Source organism: Gavialis gangeticus, unplaced genomic scaffold, assembly GCF_001723915.1.
Source record: "Gavialis gangeticus isolate Ggan-Ray unplaced genomic scaffold, GavGan_comp1, whole genome shotgun sequence".
In the NCBI taxonomy this organism is placed as follows: domain Eukaryota; kingdom Metazoa; phylum Chordata; order Crocodylia; family Gavialidae; genus Gavialis; species Gavialis gangeticus.
In genome coordinates this window covers 21,491,248-21,512,184 of record NW_017729000.1, presented here as the reverse complement: position 1 = coordinate 21,512,184, position 20,937 = coordinate 21,491,248, and the positions used below count along the sequence as shown (strand labels likewise).

The 20,937-nt window shown below is 40.7% G+C and overlaps 1 long non-coding RNA gene across 1 annotated transcript in view; it reads right to left on the bottom strand.

Annotated features, from left to right (window-relative positions):
* The window catches only part of LOC109290026, a 20,571-nt gene extending 1,437 nt beyond the window's left edge, over nucleotides 1–19,134 (bottom strand). The window contains exon 1 of the long non-coding RNA XR_002095493.1: nucleotides 19,049–19,134. This is a non-coding gene — a long non-coding RNA (uncharacterized LOC109290026). The remainder of the gene's footprint in view (nucleotides 1–19,048) is intronic.
* Between the last annotated feature and the right edge of the window lie 1,803 nt (nucleotides 19,135–20,937).

Here is a 20,937-nt window from a genome sequence, read left to right as displayed (position 1 = left end):
AACAGTGACATCTGGTGACCCCTAAACACAAGTCCACACTGCCTCTTTAAATGGCCAGGTTTTGTTCAGAACATGTTATGGCAATGTTAGGTATAAGCAGAGGCATAGCCAGACAGTTTTATGCTGTGGGTAGTGGTAGAAGTGCACAGGACCGTTGCAGTGGCAGTGGCTGGGCCAGGGGGGCCAGTAGCAGCAGGCTGGCAATGACTGCTATTTTTGTGCCCCTCGTAAGCTGGTACCTGGGGCTGATACCCCGCTCACGCCCCATAGTTATGCAACCAGACATTAGATAGCTTTAAATGGATGATCAAAGAAAACTTGCTCTGTTTCATTAGCTTCTCCAGTAGCCTGAATGTGCTATGATGAAAACCTATGGTGAGTCACTGAGGTATATATATATATATATATATATGTATATATTGGGAGAAGGATCTGCCTCCCCACTATGGGGACATCGTCAGCATTCATCCTTGAGCCTGGCAAGCATCTGGGAAGTGGAAAATAAACCCTGTTCTCGCTATGTAATTCTTTCCTCAGTCAGCACTTAATGATGGGAACTTCAGGCCAGATATAAGATCCTAAAAAGAGGCCATCGACATCCTCCAATTATCATTATTAAAAATGCCAAGTGTAATCATAATAATAATTAGGTGCTTATTATTTAGTGCTGCCTAAGGAATAAGCAGAGAACTAGATTATTATATATGTGAGATATCACATAAGCCTTGGGTCCCAAAATCTGTTCATGATCCATTGTAGCTCTCCTTATATTACCAATGGGGACAGAACATGCAGATAGATTGCAAACTGCTCTTTGTTCTGGTTCTGCAATTAAGCAGAGTGCACTCCCGTGGCAGCATGGAGATTTTTCAAGACAACCATACATACGTCAGCCTACCGCATCCCACTCATGCATAGACAACAAACTTTCTGCCCTCTCCACTTAAGCCTTTCTTCAGATGCTAAGCACCCTCTTTCTCTAAAGATCCAACTGCAAACAATCATCATATTAGATTGGTTCACCAACAGTCAGACAATGCCTTGTCCAGTAAAAAACAATCAATTCTGGGTTCTTTTCACAGATCTTTCATGGACTCAAGGCACCTTAGCAAATCACTTCACCTCTTTGAGCCTCAGTCACCATATATGTAAAATGGTGAAATACTTTTGGGAAATACTTTTGGGATCCTTATGTAAAACATGGCATAAGTGTGGTAGACTATCACTGTATCCTGGTTGATCAGTTGCTTTATACAAGTCCAGTATCTTATGCTCAATGTTCCCTTTGTGGTTCAGGCTGTGCAACACTTTCCCAATTTTATTGTGAAAAGAAATAATCACAGGCCTCCAGTGCACTGTATACAGCAGCAGTTTTTCTGGCATCACAGCACTTGAGCAAAATCACAGCTTTTGCAACAGTTTAAATATCATAATCATTCATATCCAATAATCATTTACTCTCAGCATCTGTTTTACTGCTTCATAGAATATAGAGTAAGAGATTTTTCTCTTAATTATCCCATCTCGTCTGAAAGACAGATACAAAAGGAGACTCATGTTTTTATCAGTTTCTTGCCATTGTCTTGTCATGCTCCAATAGTTTTCTGCTCGGTATCCCATGTCGGGATTGCAAGGCTCAAGAATGTAAGGTTTAATGCAAGACTATTCATAGCTCATGCTTATTTAAAGGAGGTCCCTACCTGTCTCTTGTACTTTTCATACACCCATGCTAATGACCAAAATTTTGTTTCCAGACAGAGGCTGTTTAGCAGCTTCCATGAAGGAAATTTGTGGTTTCAGTGCAGGTATGGAAGACTGATGAGACAGAGAATCCAGGATGAATCTATTGTGGGGATAAAGGCTGCCCATGGATGGTTTCATAGTTTCATAGTTTCTAGGGTCAGAAGGGACCTGAGTAGATCATCTAGTCTGACCCCCTGCCATGGCAGGTAAGAGTACTGGGGTCAAACGACCCCAGCAGGGTGTACATCTAGCCTCCTCTTAAAGACCCCCAGGGTAGGAGCCAGCACCACTTCTCTTGGAAGCTGGTTCCAGAAGTTGGTAGTTTAGTGACTTCCACAAACATATGAAGAGACAGGACTACATATTCATCTCTGAAATCATGAAATCGCTACACAATATCCATTGCAAACATCTATTTTATAAAATGGCCTTTTGAAGTTCACCTTCCTCAGATTTCACAAGAAGCTCATTATAAGAAGCTCTGTAAGGGTTTCTCTGTACTTCACTGATTGTAAGAGGGGTGGGAGGGATACATGTATCCCAACTCTGGAGGGAGTGGAGTGTACATGCATTATTGAGCCCTAATCCTTAAAATAGTGATGCTTAATGAAAGGATGGAAACCAATTAGTATGCTAGGTGCTCCACCCAGTGAGCTTCATATCATCAAACATTGGGTGGTGACGAGCAGATTTGGAAGTGCACCAGCAGCAAGCAAAGGAGTGCTGGCTCCTAGTGCAACACTTGCATCCAGTCACAAGGAAATCACTTGAAGCTATAGCAAGGAGAAAGATGAGCCCAGGTGAAATACCTGAAGCCTGAATAACTAGTACTTGTTTAATACTAACACTTAGAAGTTAAAAAAAGATGTACGGCTGCTTTCAAAATGTACTTTAAGTTGGATTTAAGTATTATAAAACTCTGAGACAGTGGTTGATGTTTGATTAGTTAAATAGTTTTTCACTACTAGAGCCCTGCGTTCAGTCCCTGCTCTGAGCATTACACAACTGGAATTTCATCAGGGTATTCATCATCTACATCACTGAAATATCTAGATCTAAATTAGTTAATGTATGACAGCATAATGAATACTAGTAATAATCATGCAAAATATATCACCTAAAACAAATTGGGCATCTTTTTTTTGATGAATTAAATGTTGGATGATAAAAGTCTAATAAAAGACATTAGATTTACCCAAAGAACCTTGTCTGTCTATATCAACGTAACAGACTTCTGAAAGGCCTCAGATTTAGTACTTCATTAACTGACAATCATTGCTATTAAAAAATCAAGGTAACACAGAAGTTATTGGCGTATGTGATGCAGGAAGTCAGGCATGGGGATCCTAACTGTCCCTTCTGGCCTTAAAAACAGATGAACTTACTGATTCACTGTTATCACCAATGTGCCGAAGCCTGGAAAGGCAGGGTGGGTTGCAAGTAAATACAGAGGTGAAGAATGGAGTAGCAGTGACTGCCACTACAGATAAGCACTGAACTGCATGGACAGAGTTGAGAGGGGGTCACGGAGGGAGAAGCAGGGCATCGAATGAAAGGTTCTTTGACAAAGGTCTGTCTGGGGGAGCTCCTAGATCAGCCATCCACATTTTTTGCACCTCACAACTGACCAGCTATGCTCACACCAAACCCCTACTTTAATGCATTTTATTTGCGCCTCCTTTGGGGGTTAAGATAATAGAACAAAATGAAATATTATTCTGTCAGGCCCTGCAAGGTTGTGGCAGCAAAAAGGCTTTTGGTTTCAATCCAAGCTGCTCACTGAGGCAGGGCTCTCTGCAGATCGCTTTGTGTCAGAGCCTGTCATTGCCAGTCTCATTTAGGCTCCCTGTCAGAGTCTCTAATGAGTTCTGTTGCAAAGGACAATGGTCTCTCTCTCAAACAGCTGACTTCTAGCCGAGGACTGATCTGAGCCTAGAATAGGCTCTTGACAGGTTACAAAATAGACCATTTCTAAACAAGCATTACTGGCTAGTGGAAAAATTACTCCTTGTTGACATCTCCTTGAATCAGACTTGGGTCTATTCCTCTTTATAGTGAAGATAAAATATCATAGACATTTTAAGTATATTTGTCTTTTTTATTTCTGCTACAGTGGTGTCATCTTTTTTAGTGCAACATAAACTGGATGTAAAATTCACTAGCGCAATATAGCATTGAAAATAATAGTTTCATGATTTTCAAAAAGGATGAGGCAGTTACATGAATTAGCACCTCCAATTGCACTGGTTAAGATAAAATCTATGGACCTGTGATTTAGCTTATGCCAGGTTGGAACATGCCATAATGATCACCTCCTGTGATCTCGAGTATAACAGAGGACACAGAATTTCACCCTCTGGTTCCTACATCAGGCCCATAACTTGTAGCATCTCTTTAAAGTCGGTCAATTTAAAGAGTGCAAGAGATAGATTATCCACCATATCCATGGGTAAAATTTCCCAAAGTTAATTACCATCACTATGAACAAACTCACCCTTACATCTAGCCTGACTTCGTCTAGCTTCAGCAACTAGCAATTGGATCTTGTTATACCTGTCAACCAGATTAAGAATCTTTCTACTCCTGGAATTTGTCTGTACATATAGATACCTATAAATCTTGATTAACTCACCTCTTAACATGCTTTTGCATTAGGCAAATGAATTGTGCTTATTTGGTCTCTCAGGATTTCAGTCCTCTTGATCAGTGCATAAACTAAACTGGGATCAAGGACATTTTTTCTCCATGTTATAACATTATCTCAAGTCACAGATATTTTAGAAACAGTATAATAAATATCTTCTGTTGAGCCATTTTTATCGGAACGGACCTTAGGCCCACTCAGCCCACTAGAGATGAGCAAACAAGTTGTGACAAGCAGTTTATTGAATGAATTTGGTCTTTTTCACAAAATATTTGCAAACAGACTGGGTTTTCTTTCAGTTATTCTGAAGGTTTCAAAATAATTTAATGTTAAAAACCTCCCAACTATTTTTTTGTTATGTCTGCTATGTGACTGCTTAATAATCTAGTATTCTTTCTGTTCTTCTATTGCATGAACACAGAAGGTCCCTGGCTTTGATCTCCTGTGACGGTCTTGGGCAACTCTAAATCATCTCTGCACAAACCGTGGGAGATGCGGATACTTGATGCACAAATGAAAAATTAAAAACTCTCCTGTGAGCAACTGTGGTTACCCAGAGCAGACCACGGAACATATAATGACTCAAAGCCTGATCCACAAATATGAAGGAGGTATCACAGCAATATACTCTGCTGCTCCTGGTGCAATTGTCTGGTTCAGCCACCTAAATATAAAATTATAGTTACTGTTCTGTATCTACATCAGCCATATGAATAAAGACGAAGAAGATTGCATGATTGAAACCATCCTGGAGACAGATGGGATGTAACTATGTTCCTGAGACCCTGATGGTCCCAGAGAGAGGATAGAAGAGACTTGTGGTGTTAGGAGGAGCTAGACTAGCATCAAAGAAAGTATTTAGGATATTTTAAACATTTTCTTTGCTGGGCCACAAAAATTGGGTTTTCCCTGAGATATCAGGGATGAAAAAAGGTCTATGATATTACGAGCTGAGATTGGAGCTGGTAATCTGCTGCAAAGCAGCAATCACTGATTTTTTTACAAAGTGATTTGGAAAATAAAGGGTTAACATCCTAATCTCATTGAAGGTAGTGCGAGTTTATGCTTCTTATGGCATTAAGGAATTTTTGCTATTCGTTTATTTACTAGGGAACAAAACATCACTGCATCTGTATTTACAAAAAGTGCACATCCCCATTAAAATTTGACTGCTGCTTTTAACTGCAGTCAGTACATGATACAGCAAAGTTCTGTAATAATGCAAAGAATCCCTTATTCCAAGCTATGCACAAAAGCAAAATAACTTCTTATTGTCCTCTTGCATGTGATCAACATCTGGCCTCCATGATCTTGAAATAAAATACAATCTACATGTGAAAAGATGTGGGGACAACCTCCTCACTGTTTTCCCCTGGCCCTCCCATTATTGTTGAAATAATGGAAAATGCGTCAGATTTTAGAGAACTGCTTTTACTCTTTTACTGAACCAGTCTGGCTGTCCTTGAAGTATGAGAAGAGATACCATTTCCTGTCCTATAATAAAAAATCAGTACATAATGAAAATAGAAGTGCAAACATCTGTTTTCAGGTTAGGTCTTTCTGGAGAACTTAAACCCATAAGTTGAGGATCATAAGTAAGTAGACACAGAAGTGGTTAGCCCTTTTAGTCTGATAAAAGTATCGTAAATAATAGGCAAAGAGTATTGGAAATTGCAGTAGAGATGGAGATATCTGCTGCAGCTTCTCTTTGAGGATCTCTGATTTGCCTTTTATTCAAAGAGTTTGGCTTTCAGGTAGGAAGAATGCTATTCAACATAATGCACCATAGCCAGCTGATCTAACACAGTGTAACTCCTGGGCTAAGTACAGACGATCAAAAAGCCGGAGGCTGAATCGATTCAGTCTTTGCAAGTCAGTCTAAGCTGCAGAGGGAACTGAGAAACAACTGGGCACACATTCACTTTTGATTCAGGAAACGCAGCCACATACCTTCAGCATGTGCTGTGTGTTCCCTTCCTCTTCCTGCTGCCCTCAAGGTCTCTGGGATTTGCAGTGCAGAATTACAACAACAGGACTCTGCAGGGTTGCTTGTCACTTCTTCCTGCTTTCAGGTGCTTCTGGGATTTGTAGTCCACAGTTGCAGCCAGCACTCAGTTTCAGTAAGTTTAGCAGGACAAGGCAGCTCTCTACTCAAGGGAAAGGGGGTTTAACACCCCTTCCTGACCCCAGACCCAAGCTGGGGTTTGCCTTGGGGGGCAGTCCCTGCCCCCCCCCCCCTTCTCTGCTGGAGTAGACAGTACAGCCCAGCCCAGGGCTGGAAAACATGCTGGGATGCTGGGGGACTCTGGTTTAACCTGAACCAGGAAGGTGTCTAGGACAGAAGTTCCATAAACTGGTTTGACCCAAATCAGTTAAGTCTGATACTACATTCAACCAGGTTTTATCTTAAACCATTTTCAGCCACTTTGAAACTCATTTATGTGCACTGAACTTCTATTTTGTTACAGGTTTAAACCAGTTTCTAATGACTTAAACTGGTTTATGTGTAACTTCTGTCCCTAGCCCTGAAGGGTATAATAATAGTTGAGGTGTCCCATCAGGAGTGTGTATCTCTTTGCTCTTCCCTAGCAAGCATTATAAGGCTTTATCTGATACAGGGGTTTGTGAAAGCAAATTTCTTTTTTCAGTTCAAAAGGTTATACTGAGTTTTCATTCTCTTTCTAGCTTTCCATTTTACCTGGAAGGATTTAGAGAAAGTGGTAAACCTCCCCACTTCAGGAGTACCTGTTAACAATGTCAGTTTGTTTTCAATGTGATCCTCCCCTGGTTGCAGAGAGTAGTGGGAAATGGGATGCTTGCAACTGAAATAAGATCATCATGCTTCTCAGCTGTTGAATTACCAAAATACTCAGAATCCAATAAAGCCAATGGAAAATGGCCTGGGCTGTGAAATTTTAACATGGGCTAATGCAAGGAGATTTTTGTTCACTACATTTTCCCCTCACTTACATCTGTAAATCAATGCGGTTTCATGACTGAAAGCAAAATGCAGGCTGATGCTGTAAGTATTTTGAATTTATGTTATACCATATGATAGCAATTCATGTGTAACTTACCACTTGTCCCTTTTAATAAGTATTTTCTACAAATGATGAGTGATACCCTGTGTTATTACACTTGTGAAAAAAAGAACTTGTGGTATTCAGCACTAATGGCCCCAAATCTCTCATCTCTCAACAGTAATATTGAAAGGATGTGGACAGCTTCCACAGAACACTGCATTATATTTTTTTTCATGAGCATAGCTCCATTATGTTTCTTGAAGCCTGTGATGGGCTTGATTATTCTGTCACTTCAATTTCAGTCCGGTGACTGCATTGAGAAAAGAACTTGACTCAGATGATAATTAACTTCTGCTTTACACATTTGCTTCGGCAGAGGGAGCTTCAGTCTATAGCAAATAGCTGAGTAGCTTTTCATTGACACGCTTCCCCTAGCCTAGTCATCATTAGAGCACTTAATACCTTGTTCACTGCCACAGAGTTTTCCATATAATATGTAACTTATATATTGGTACTTGCACTTGTATAGTGGTACAGAACTATTTGCACTTGAGAAGCGGGTATTGCATTGTGCCAAAAACACGCCATGCCATCCCAAGCAGAATAGTGTAAAGGATTCAGGATTAGGCCTGAAATGTGGCAGGCCTTTTTGATGGGGTTCTGAGCTAGTTTCAAGTGACAGTACCCAGTTGTGAGGTAGGGTCTCCCACTAGACTGTTGTTGGGGAAAGGCAGCTCTAAGTTAGTGCCCTGATTATGGGCTTGGTAGGATAGTTATTAACCCCCCACCTCAAAAACAAAAAAACCCCCAAACCAAACAAAAACAGCATGACACTGAACTGCCTAAGGACTGCTCTCAATTATGCTCCTTCTAGCAGTCCTTTGGGGACCAGTTTAGGATCAGACAGGGACTGTGTGTTCTACCCCACTCTTCTCTGCCCAGGGAGACTTAAGAGACTTAATAGACTTCTGCCCTCCTCTATTCGGCTCTGCCTGCAAAGGTACCTTTACTGGAAGAGATGAGTTGGCCATGCTGAAGGGTGTGCACAATGACTGAGCTCTGAAGAGCTGGGGGCATTAGAGAGTCTTTCTGGATATATACTTGCATAATCCTACTATATGGCTGCTTCCCAGAATGTCATGTGAATCGTTTCCCGTGCTCTGGTGACTGACTTCTACATGGTACTAGCGCAGCAAACAAGCTATGGTAAGAGATTATGGTTCCTCATTCTGCATTGTCTCCTGCCTATTTAACCCAGCACTGAACTTGGCCTGTAGAGTTTTGAAAATGGGTTTTTTGTTTCACGCAAGGAGAGTGAAGCATCATGACGCCTCCGCTACATCTCCTCTTGAAATCAAAGGGCTCTTCAGGTTCTCAGGACCAATGAAAATCAAATCATTTAGTTGTTTAATTGCTGATTTGGGTGCATTATTTTGGGTACTCAAGCGTGCAAGGATTGGCCTAAGTATATTTGTGGTTGTCAGTGCATCAGTAAATAGTTAATATTTGTGATGCAGTGGTTAAGCAAAGTGAGTATGATGACATTCATTGTAGAAGTTCATTGACTTAACCAAGGCTATGTGGTGAATCACTGGCAGAGTCATACATGGAAGTCAGATATCTGGATTCTTAGATCTGTGCCCTAATCCCTAGAACAGTGTTTTGTTGATGGTGCTGGTCTAATGGGCCGGGTTCCATGGGAAATAATTCTAGAAAAAAGTCGCTTAATTATTAAATAACTTCCTGGCTACAGTTGACCTCAAATAATCCTTTCTACTCCCACACAGTCAAGTGGTTTGACATTATGTATAAAGAGTGATGCTAATCTCAGATCCATCTAAAGAGCATCTTAATCTGTAGGTGGAGGGGTAGGGAGGGTGTTAAAAGAGCTATCTGCCATCACTACATGTATTTGAATTTTACTCAAGGTAATTTAAACAAATCACAAGGTGCATTTACAGGGTCTGATTCATAGTCTTATGGAGATGAATAAGACATTTTCCACTGGTTTCAGTGGAGCAGGGCCCAAATGCATTATGTTTGTACATTTCATGAGCAGACGTTAACATGTGTTTTTAAAAAAGTTACTGTCAATGAATCTACCTTAAAGATGATTTTATTCACATAATTTAATACAGATGCTCAACAATGAATTGGTAGAATATGATGATATGGTGCTGCAAGCATTCAAAATAAATTGGTGTCTGTTGGTGTAGGAAACATTGCAGCATAGTTAAAGCCTATTGCTTTGAGGAAGGAAATCTAAACTGTATTCCCAGGATTGCCACAAGTCACTTAATCATCTCTTCTCCTTCTCTTCCATGGTTCTGAAATGGAGAAAATAATTTTCCCCCAGCCATTCAGGCATACTGTAAGCCTTTTTTCATGGACGGTTGTACACATCTTTTGGACCACTGGATGGAAGGTACCATCACACAATTACCATCGGACTCTTTCCTATACGTACGTGTTTATGTGCCGTTTGCAGATCTGGACACATACCTATCTTCTTACAAAACATATTTTCGCTCCATCAACTCTATTCCCTTTCCATGAGCATTCCTAGTCCTTGCTCCTAAGAATATCTCCATCAAAAGGATGGTGTCTCCAGAGAGTTTATTTCCCTGGCTGGCTGGGGAAGCTGCGTCATACTGTTCGCGTTTTATATATTTACACCAACAAGGGGGCTGTGGACTCAGTCGTTTATGTGAGGTTCTGCGCCACAGGGGGTATTTAACTTTCTGCCCTGGTTGCTGTAATTCTCTCTCCAGTGGATATACAGTTCAGATCAGGTTCCTATTGCTGTGATGACAGGCATTCAGCAGGCACTGTAATTGCAGAGTTAAAACAGCTCATTTTCTTACTGGCAAGCTGTAGTTAAAGAGGTGCTAGGAGGCAGCCTGGCTGTCTGCAGAGAAACTGATCAAAGCACTGAAAGGCATCTGGCTTGTCTCTGTTTTCTTTCACCACCCCCCTCACTGAAAAAAAAAGAAAGAAAGAAAACGGGGGAGAAAAAAATGAAAAAAGAAAAACAAATGGTTTAAAAAGTAATTTAAGAAAACGAATACCCATCCCTGTCCTGAGGCTAAAACTCAGCAACTTATTAGACATATTAAACCTATTTGATTTTCTTTACACTTCATTTTTTTTTTTAATTTGATGAGAAAATTGGGGCTAGTGGATGGTCAGATATGTCTATATCTATTAGCTCTAACTTGCAAGATTTTGGAATTATTGAATAGCATTTTTTATTTTTTTACAATAGAAGCATTTCCTACAGGATTGATATTTTCTTCATCTCTCCACCAACTTCAGCCTTTCGTACCAAACCCAGCCTTTTCTCTGACTGTGCTGCACCCTGCCCTGAAATGCAGTGGGCAATAGGATGCTGTCTCCTGAATTCCCCGAAAAAAGGAAAACTAAAAACCCCTCTTTTATTTCTCCTGGCTCATCCAATCTTCAGTTAGAAATGTGGCAAACCCACAGAAAATGGAGGGGAAGGGGATTTCATAAACTACTGGAATGCCCATAAGAAGGACAGAAGAAGGGAAAGACTGAAAGTGAGGGGGAGTGATATCCCAAGAGCAATAGCATCTACAAAACCCCACAAAACCAAGGAAAGACTCTGACTGATGTGGAGGACTTTGTGTCATTTCCCAAAGCAAGACATGAATCTTCAGGAAAGGGTTACAAAAAAGTAACAGTCAGTTGGGAGACTCAAGCACATTCCAATAAAATGGGCTTTCTAGGAGAAAAGGCAGTAGAAAATTATCAGAGTGGTAAGTATCGGTGGCAGATGTCCCATATGAGCTTTAGCACGTTCCTCCCCGTATTATCTATGTTTAAATGGTTTTAAAAAGGTTTTGAAAAAGAGGGGCGATGTTCCGTTTTATGCTATTTGACAAAAACCTTAAAGCAAGCACAGTAGGAAAGTAATCAGAAGCTCAGTGACAGCATACTTTCACTCTCTGTCTCTCTCTCTCTTATTCTCTGTCCCCTGTCACTTCATTTTTTTTCACCCACTATCTCCTGCCTGTGGCACCATCGTCTTCCCACAGACAAAAGAGAAACCCGGCGTCTTTGAAAGAAGCAAACAAAGTTACTAAGTCCAAGTGGAGCCTAGACAGGCTGTGTTGCAAATTAAGTTGAAAGAGGCCCGGTTACTACACCATTATTTGATTTCCCCTCCTCTAATCCCTTGCTTGTAATTAGCATAATTTATTAACATATTAGAGCCATGCATGTGAACTCTCTTTATAGCTGCTGAGCGCTCCCTGAGGCTGCCTAGTGAAAGCCTTTCCCCACTGTTTAATAATATGCTACATAAGGGAAACTGGCTTCTGATATCATTTAAATTATGACTTTCCTTTCTGCCTCTGAACACTCATTTCCTTTAAACGAGGTTAATTTCCTTAAAGAATGAAAATCCTCCAATTTCAGTTTTCCATTCATTAGGCCTCTCAATTCTACATGACAAAGTCACACAGCAGAGATAAAAAAGGGAAAAAAAAACTTTGAACTTCAAACACAACCCCCCTGGGAAGAGGTTTGCTGTGATCCCAGCTACCCTTGTCCTATAGGGCACAAAGAATGACCATTCATAGACTCTCAGAAGACAGAGATGGAAAAACCATATTACATCTCAACTAGACTATGTCAGTCTGTATAAGATTGTCCTCTGCAACATATTGACTAGTAGCCTAATGTTATTTTAAATATTATAAGGGAAAAAAGGCTCATTGGTTGACCACTCTATGATCTAATGAATCTATAGCCAAAGAAAGACGTTTCTTTTCTGTATTCAGCCCATTTTTTACTTGTCTCATTATTTAGTCCTCCTTATCCCCGCTTGTAAATAGTTCCTTCTCATTTCTTGCTGCTAACAGTTTAGTAATTCTTATATTTAGATTTCAAGTTCTTCCTTAGCCATTGCTTGGCCAAGTTAAACATACTTAGCTCTTTTAATCTTTCCTCATAAATCAGTCCCTCCAGCTCTTAATCATTTTTGTTGTTCTTCCACCAATTTGTCTACATCTTTCTGGTTGTGTGATACCCCAAACTGAGCAAAGTTTCTAGATGTGGTCTGAAATGTTTGTTTAACATGGAAATTATCTTCAAGCTCCTCTGAAGGCTGGGTAGAAATGAAAATAATTTCCTTCTTGAAGAATGGTTGGAGATTGACTATCCTATAAAATATGGAAATTAGGGCTGTGCAACTTCTGTTTTGCCATTTCAATAGGACAGTGTTTTGTTTTGAGTTTCATTTTGTTTCGAAACCACTGCTCCATTTCATTTCGTCAAAACTGTTTCGCTGTTTGCCCATAGGCTATAATGGGGAAGCATGAAACTGCCTATAACTTCGTAATTTTTTGGCAGATTTGAATTAAAACAGCAGGGATGGTAGACCCTTCTGAGGGAATGAAGCCTGCCAAGCTTCAAGGAGATAGGTGTAGGGGTTTCTGGGAAACTGCACCTCAAAAACTTGAAAGTAAAACTCATGTCACTTGTAAGTGTGAGGGCACAGGGGGTTAAAAAAAAGCAGGTGTGGTGGCTCCTGATGAGGCCACAAAGCCTGCCAAGTTTCAAGGAGATAGGTACAGGGGTTTCTGGGAAACTGCACCTCAAAAACTTGAAAGTAAAACTCATGTCACTTGTAAGTGTGAGGGCACAGGGGGGTGAAAACAGCAGGCATGGTAGCCCCTGCTGAGGCCATGAAGCCTGCTAGCTTTCAAGGAGATACGTGCAGGGGCTTCTGGGAATCTGCATCTCAAGCTGCTGACAAGCAAAACTTGTGTCACGTGTGACTGTGTGTGCGTGTTAAGATGCACCCTCACTGACGCTGGTGCCTCTACATGACAAGGTAGTGTGCCCCAATTAGGTCTCCTCCTCCCTTACAGTCTCAGTCCGGTCTACCACATTAAATGACAACAGGTAATAACATAGTAAGTAGCACAGTAGCACCAGCAGCATCTCAGGCAGCCAAACAGTCACAGTCAGTATCAAAGCAGTCCTTCCCCCCGTCCCCCTCCCTCTCCTTACTTTCTGTTTCCCTGCAAGTGATCCCAGCTTCAGCTTTGAAACATTTCAAAACTTTTGAAACGTTTTGTCTGCCCTCGTTTCATTTCAAGGCTGCTTCTAAGCCCTTCGTTTCGTTTAGATTTGGCTATTTCGAGCTCAAAACGAGTCAAAACAGCACTGAAACGAAATAGCTGACGAAACTTTGCACAGCCCTAATGGCAATATGGTGACTAAGGAGTAGGTGAACTCCCTAATTTGAGACTACAGAGGCTACAGCAATGCTGTCATGCACAAGCCAAGATCTAGGTTTAATTCCCTGCTTTTCTATAAACTTGGAACTCAAGGCCCAGAACTTCAGGTGTATTTATATCCCTGAGTCCTACTCATTTCAATTGCACTCAGTTACTAATATCTGAGCCTCAGTCTCAATTCTGTAAAATGGGGTTCATGACACTACTCTGCTGCACAGGAATGATGTAATAGTACTCCACTAATGGATAGTACTTACTGCTATCATGGTAGCAAGGGCACATAGGTCTCCAACAGTATTTCTAGTGGCAGAGTGGTTTATTTGTGCTATTGAAGTGGGATCATTGATAGTGATAAAAGTGTAGATATGTTACTGTGTTAGCAAAATTAATCTTCAACTTTGTTAAAAAAATGTTTCCTTGCATTTAAACACATTATAAATTCATGATTATGTGGGGAAAAAGGAACTGGAAAAAAATCTAGGGGTGAATTTTGTATTATTGGTTCTACTGGTTGTCTCAAAGTGATATGGCTCACAAATATTAGCCATACAGTGAGGTGTGGGTAGGATTTCATAGAGGATTGTATTATATAGGGTTCTGGGTACTGTTTTCCTGAAATTATGGCCAGTAATTTGCTTCAGGTCTTATATTATCTGACCAAGTTCCTTCATCCACCTGTAAAAGAATCAAGAGACACTAAATTCTAGAATAACTGTTCACATTTGCATAGTTCTTTTAAGGGTTTCAGATTACTTTAAAAAGAGGAAATAAATATTTCTTTTTTCAGTGATGGGGAAAGTGGGGCACAATTAAATTAACTTGCCCAAAGGTCATGTCACAAATCAGTGGTTGAACCAGCGAACAAAAAAATAGAGGTCTCTTGACTACAGCTGGCCAGGATTTTATTTTCATTCCCAAATACCAATATCTTGAAACGAAAACTGTTGTGGTTTCAACAGGAAATGTTTGTTAGGTCATAGCTAGGGCACTTTCATGCGGTATGAGAGACTCAGGTTCACAATCCTAATCTACCCGATTCAGAGCACAGACTTGAACCTGGTTCTCCCGCATTCCATGAGAGTCCTCGGGTTATTGCCTGTTCTGCCGGCTTGCGTTCTCATTCTAGTGCAGAATGGAAAAACTAATCCCCCTTACCTCTTCCCTGGCCTCCCAATTCTTGACTGAACTAGTACACTATGCTTCCCTGTTCCTTGCCTGAAACCTGATTTACTGTACCATTTGCCCAGGTTTTTTTCCCCCCTCCATAACAGCACTGCTATTCAAGATACTGAACCACACAAAAAGGTTTGGGGTGTATTTATGTATTCTGAAAGGTACTTTGCAAGATATCACAGCACTCATCTTTCTCACTGTTCAGCCTCCTGGCCTATTTAGAAAACAAAGTCTTTGGAAAGCAACAACAAAGAATAATTAAAAACCTGTAATCTGCCTCAGGTAATGACATGACTGAAGCATAACATTTTGTCTGGCGGGTCACATGGCAGCTTTATGAGACAGCTTTAAAGCTAATTCGGAAAGGACCTTTGATATTTCACCTTTTGTTGTTAACAGTCGCTGTTTTCTGACTCTTCGGAGGAAAACCCATGGGATATTCCCTACAGCGTTAACAAATCCCACACGAAACATTCTGCACCATTACATGGTTTAACAGTCTCAGGATACTGCCAGATAGAGACATGCAGATTTTCAAAGCCATCCAAATAATTTAAATCCCTAATATCCACTAATACAGAGTAATCATTCGAATCACTTAGCCAGTTTTGGGAGCATAAACCACAGTGTTTCTTTTCCTAGAGAATGGTATGAACTAGACATGGTGATGAGTTTCAGCTTTCAAATTGGGTAGACGAAGCTGAAGAAGACTATTAGATTGCTGTTTTAGCATGGCTGTCTAGGGTCCTTTTTTTTTTTTTGAATTGATCACTGGAAAATCCAGGGTCAAAACCCTCCTGTTCAGCTGTATAGTACTAATTATAGCATACGATATGGACAAACAGTGAGCATCTTTCCATAAAACACAAAATAGTCACTCAAATTGAAAAGCATTCCTTGAGGACTGCAAGAATCTACTTTACTTTTTGTGACAAACCAGAAAAATTGTGAGCATGTCAAAGGGCTTAAATATTCTTAAGAAACATTTCTTCAGCCAATGTAGCCCATTTTTAAAAATCATAAATAAACACTTAGTAGACCTGGATTTGTACAAGTGGAATCATTACAGAAAATTGTTTGAATGCTCTAAAAAAACCCCAACATATAATTTATTGGCGGAAAAATAATCATTTTAACTATGTGTTTGACTACTTGCTATTTTTTGTTTGTGGTCTGTATCTGGTTATCTACAATGTATGATGCTTTTCCATTTCTCCCTCAAAGGAAAGAAGATCTCATGATGGTCACAAGTTTGGCAGAGGCTTACTTGTAAGAGTAGTCTCAAGATTGTTGTTCTCAAAAATATATTGCAGAATGCTTCAAATGCTTGTAGTAAATGACCAAGATGGATTTTTAAATCTAATGGAAAAATGTGGATTTTATTTGCATGGCTATTAGTGAAAAATTTTGAATAATTCCCTTATTTCTACTTGGGTGGGACTCTTGTTGAGGGAAACTTTGAGGGATTTGCAGACCCAAGGGGGCTGAATACATTTTGCACACTCTCTAAACCAAACCGCTCACCCTTTGTAACTTGTCTGTCGCTGGCTTTTGAGTCAGATCAGTAGTGACTAAAAATTGTTCTCGTCATGGCTTTGTGAAGTGAGTTAAGGAGTCTCAGAAAGAGATATTTATCTCTTGTGGGAATCAGTGGAAATATTTATCTCCACACCAGAAAACCATCAGTACAAGTAGAAGTTCTGGTGCTGGCCTCAGCTGAAATTTTGGCCATTTTGCCACATTTGAGACAAAAAGGCAGGTGAGGTGTGCAATGCAGCTGATGCTCATGCCTTTAAAGAGGCCATCCTTTTGTAGTGTAATGCAAATCCATGACAATACTATTGTCTATGCATCCTGGGAAAACACTTTCCTCCTTAGCTTTTGGGAAAAAAAGGCCTTTAAATGAACAGATAATTTTTTCCCCTTCTTTTTATTTGTGAACCCTGCCAGACTCCCAGAGGCTATTTCCCATAAAAGAGAGAGGTGCAGACAGACGGTGAAATCCTTTATATTAACTTTGTCACATACATTTATCAGAGAAGGGTCCAAGACTTTTGAAGAAACTGGCAACATATTTAGAGAAGGAATATGGATTTTTCTCCATGTGGAAATCATTTGGTCTGGTTTCTAAATCCCAGTATCTCCTGGGATAGCTCATACTTGAGGTGGGCTCAAACTACAGAATTCTGATTTGATTCCTCCCCTAAACACCAGGATTTGGAGATACCTGGATCTGCGGTATCCCTGTAACCCATGAAGAAAAATAGCAGCTTGTCTGGATATGCAGGTAAGAATCATCAGCCTCACTCCATACATAGGGGATGATGGAGGCCTGAGTAATGCTCCAAAATGTCAGACACCCCAGTGAGCTCAGTCTATGGGGCTTGTATTTTCATGTCCAGAAATCACAACATTTTCTAGCCTGACTGCATATTCCCATGCACAAAAGACCATGTTGCATGGAAAAAAGGTTGCTTGCTGGTATGTTTTATACAGGGTAAAAATTAGTCTCCAATAATTATTTCTTAGAAATCGTTGAGCAAAACATCTTCAAACATGCTTGTTTAATCTATCTGTTATATTCCTGACACCAGCTTTCTTCAGGGTGTGTTTCTAGGTGACTTGCTTAACGCTTTATAAATGATTTACAACACTGTCTCTCTGCCCTGTTTGAGCTCTGCCATGGCAATAAAATATATAAAGGAGAGGGAAGAAATCAAATACTCATGAAAACCAAATGGATTTAAAGTGAAAATGTTGTCAAGGTAGCAGTAAAAATAAAATTTCAGGTTTCCATCTATTGCAGGTTTAATCTCCCCGGAGCATCTACATCAAAATTATTTGGTACTTAAGTCAAAAGATGCTTCTGTCAGCCAACTATGGAATGAGAGAAATCAAGTTTGTAACAATTTAGGATGAAGACTCTTTTTCAGTTCTATATTTGTTCACTGCCTAGCATAAAGGAGTCTTGGTCTGTGATTCAGGCTGCCTAGGGAAAAAATCATCATCATCATGTGGCTTTTTGCCTTCTACGGCATCCCTGCCACAAAGACACTGAAGGTGACAATCTATTTCATGATGTGCAAGTAAGAATGACGACATGCCAAGCAATACAGAAACCAACTGAGCCCTCCCACTCCATGATTTCCACTCCCAAAGGCAATAGCTAAAATGACTACACCTGCTTTCTCAGCACAGCCCAAGATCAGAGTGAAGAAATAAACTATGGTTTGGTTTTTACAGTTCTGGTAACACTCCGATACCAAAGGTCTAGGTGTATTTTAAATTCTTAAGGAAGGAGAAATGACAATCCAGCTTCCCACACCTGCACTGGCTCTTATGTATGGTAATTACACTGGACAAGGATGTAGCTTGAATCAGTGCCTGGGTCAAATATAAACAGATGCCATTTCAAATATGATATCGATGCCATTAAGAGAATATATCAATTCTCTTATATTAGTACATACATGCACATGTGCACGCATGTACACACACACACACATGCCCATCATGGCATTTTCTGATCACAATTGACTTTGAACTTGAAGTAAACCTTTATTCATGCTTTCCAGCATTCCCTCCTCTACCTTCACCTCATCTGATAATCATGTAAAGGACTGAAGATGCAGAGAAAAGCACTCATTCATGGGCCAAGGGGTACCTATGTCCTTTGAGTGTAATGGAAAAGAGAGAGCTGATATACAATGGCCCAGAACTCCACATTCAATTCTACCTTAAATACATCTACTGAAAATACTGTTTGTGATAGTATGATGCCTTCTTTTCAGCAAAAATAATCATCCATTACCAACTGAATTGTGTTTTGCTAACCAAACTGGCTACTAGTACCATATTTACTTGAATCTAAGACAATGCTGCATTTAAGATGCTCCTCCCAATAGAACCTATATATGGAAAATGTATACATTTGTTATAATTGTCAAAGTATTCTAACTCTTGCAGGGGTGTTTTAAATCCATTGCCCCTCCTCCCTAACACACACTGCTACACAGCAGGGAAAGCAATGCCTGGGGAGGTCAGGTTGCCCCATTGGCCATTCCCCCCCCGCCACACACACTTCTTCCCCCTGAAGCCTTCTTGCCTCCCTACCCCCAGTTCCCCACAATCTCTGCCCCATTCTCCTCACCCACACCCCACAGTCTCTGTCTCTTCCCCCTCCCCCCTATACTTACTGTCAGATGCTGCTTGGGCTCTGTTTCTCCCCAGAGCACATATGGAAACTCAGCCTTTACCAGACCATGCAGCAGCACTGCTGCTTGGCCTGGCATGGGGGCAGAGTTTCCCTGTACTCAGTGCCTGGGACAGAATCCAGCCAGAGACCGAGCTGAGCTGCACCTGACAGTAAGGGGAGGGGAGGTGGAAAGGGATGGGCGGAAGCTGCAGAGAGCATGTGGAGAGCGGGTCAGGAAGTTGCTGTGGGTCTGACTCCGGCTTACTGGGGGAAAAAATAACCTTATCTTATATTTGACTAAATATTGTGGATTGTGATAGTGCTCAGAGTGAGCTAGGTATTTTTTAAACACACAGCCCGTTCTGCGCAGAGCTCACAAAGCACCTAGTTTTCCAAGTCTCTCCTCTTCACTTATATGCTAGATGCTGCCCAGATGGAAAACTGCTCTCTCCGGCACTCTGCATAGGAGGTTGGAAAAAGGGTTTGGTGCATGTTGAATACAAGCACACACAAAATAGCAGCATACCTTCAATGGCTTGTCTAGGGTCATGCAGCCTGTGGCAAAGCAGGGAAATGAACTTGGTTCTTCTAAATCCCACTGCAAAATGCTAAACACTGAACCATTCCCTCCATATGTTATAGGCATTGAGGCCCCACAGGTCTTAATTAATACTAATTGTTAATAAATTATCTGTCTTTGATATAGGGGGGAGGGGTCAAAACTTTTGTGTTGATGCTAAATCTTTTCTTCAACTCTGTCTCCTGTACTCTGCCTCTTATATTCACGAGAGATTTGCCATTGGACCAACTCCCACAGAATAGAGCTAGGGTCCCATCATTTAAACTGATGCAAAAAGTTTTTCCAAAGGGTCAAAGTGCAGGAAGATCTTGTAAGCAGATTAAGGAAGTGATAGAAAGGCCAAAGGGACCCTAAGTCTTTACATTCCCGAAGTACTATGTTAAACTATAGCCCAAGGACGTACTTAACCCCACAGAGCAGAAAGGTCAAGTGAATTTGCATTGATTCAGATGTAATAAGTTTGGTTAGGTAGTATATTGCAAAGAAATATATTTGGAGACATCCTAACATTACTATTCCCTCTCCATGAATAACCCTGACCTATCCCTACCATTATCAGGGAGTAGCCCTGTTCTCTTGGTAACATCAAACAAAGAAACTTTATTGCAAGTTATTTTAAATTGGAGTAAGCCCTTTGGCCTAAGGGCTTTTTGATTTCTTTTTAAAGAGACATAATGTTCACTTGTTTTCTTTAAAGTAATGCAGTCATGCATACAGGGCCGTTTGGTCCCTCTAAAATTCATCCAGCATATGCCTTATGGCTGGTTTCTTCATCTGTCAGCATTCAAGGCAGGATTGCAGCATATCTTGTGCAAGATAAAGAAGCATCATACTATGTGGGAGCACAACATCTCTTAAACAAGGGGCCTTAGGGAGAACAGCTTCAAGACATCAAACTGCTTTCCACCTTCATCAGTTCTCAGCCACTGCTCCTTTTGCTGGGAGCCTTTAAATACAGCACAGACATCTAGTGGCTCAGCAACTTTATGGCAAAAAAGATCATGATGACTGGACTTTGGTGTTTGCTAGTCCCTGCTTTGTTTCACTTTCAATGGCTAACTACAGTTCAGTGTTTCTCAACCAGGGGGTTGTGTGACAGCCTGGGGTGATACCGCATCCTTTGAAGGGTGCTGTGAGATGTGAGGAAATAAGGTAAGTATGAGCAGATAAGCACAGCGTCAGGCTTTACCTCACCTGGCTAACCCTCCAACCCCAATTTCTGGCCCTTCTGCAAGGAGGTAAGCACATGAATTATACATTTCTTTTTGAAATTGGGTGACCCTCAATTCACAGAAGTTTGGAGGAATGCC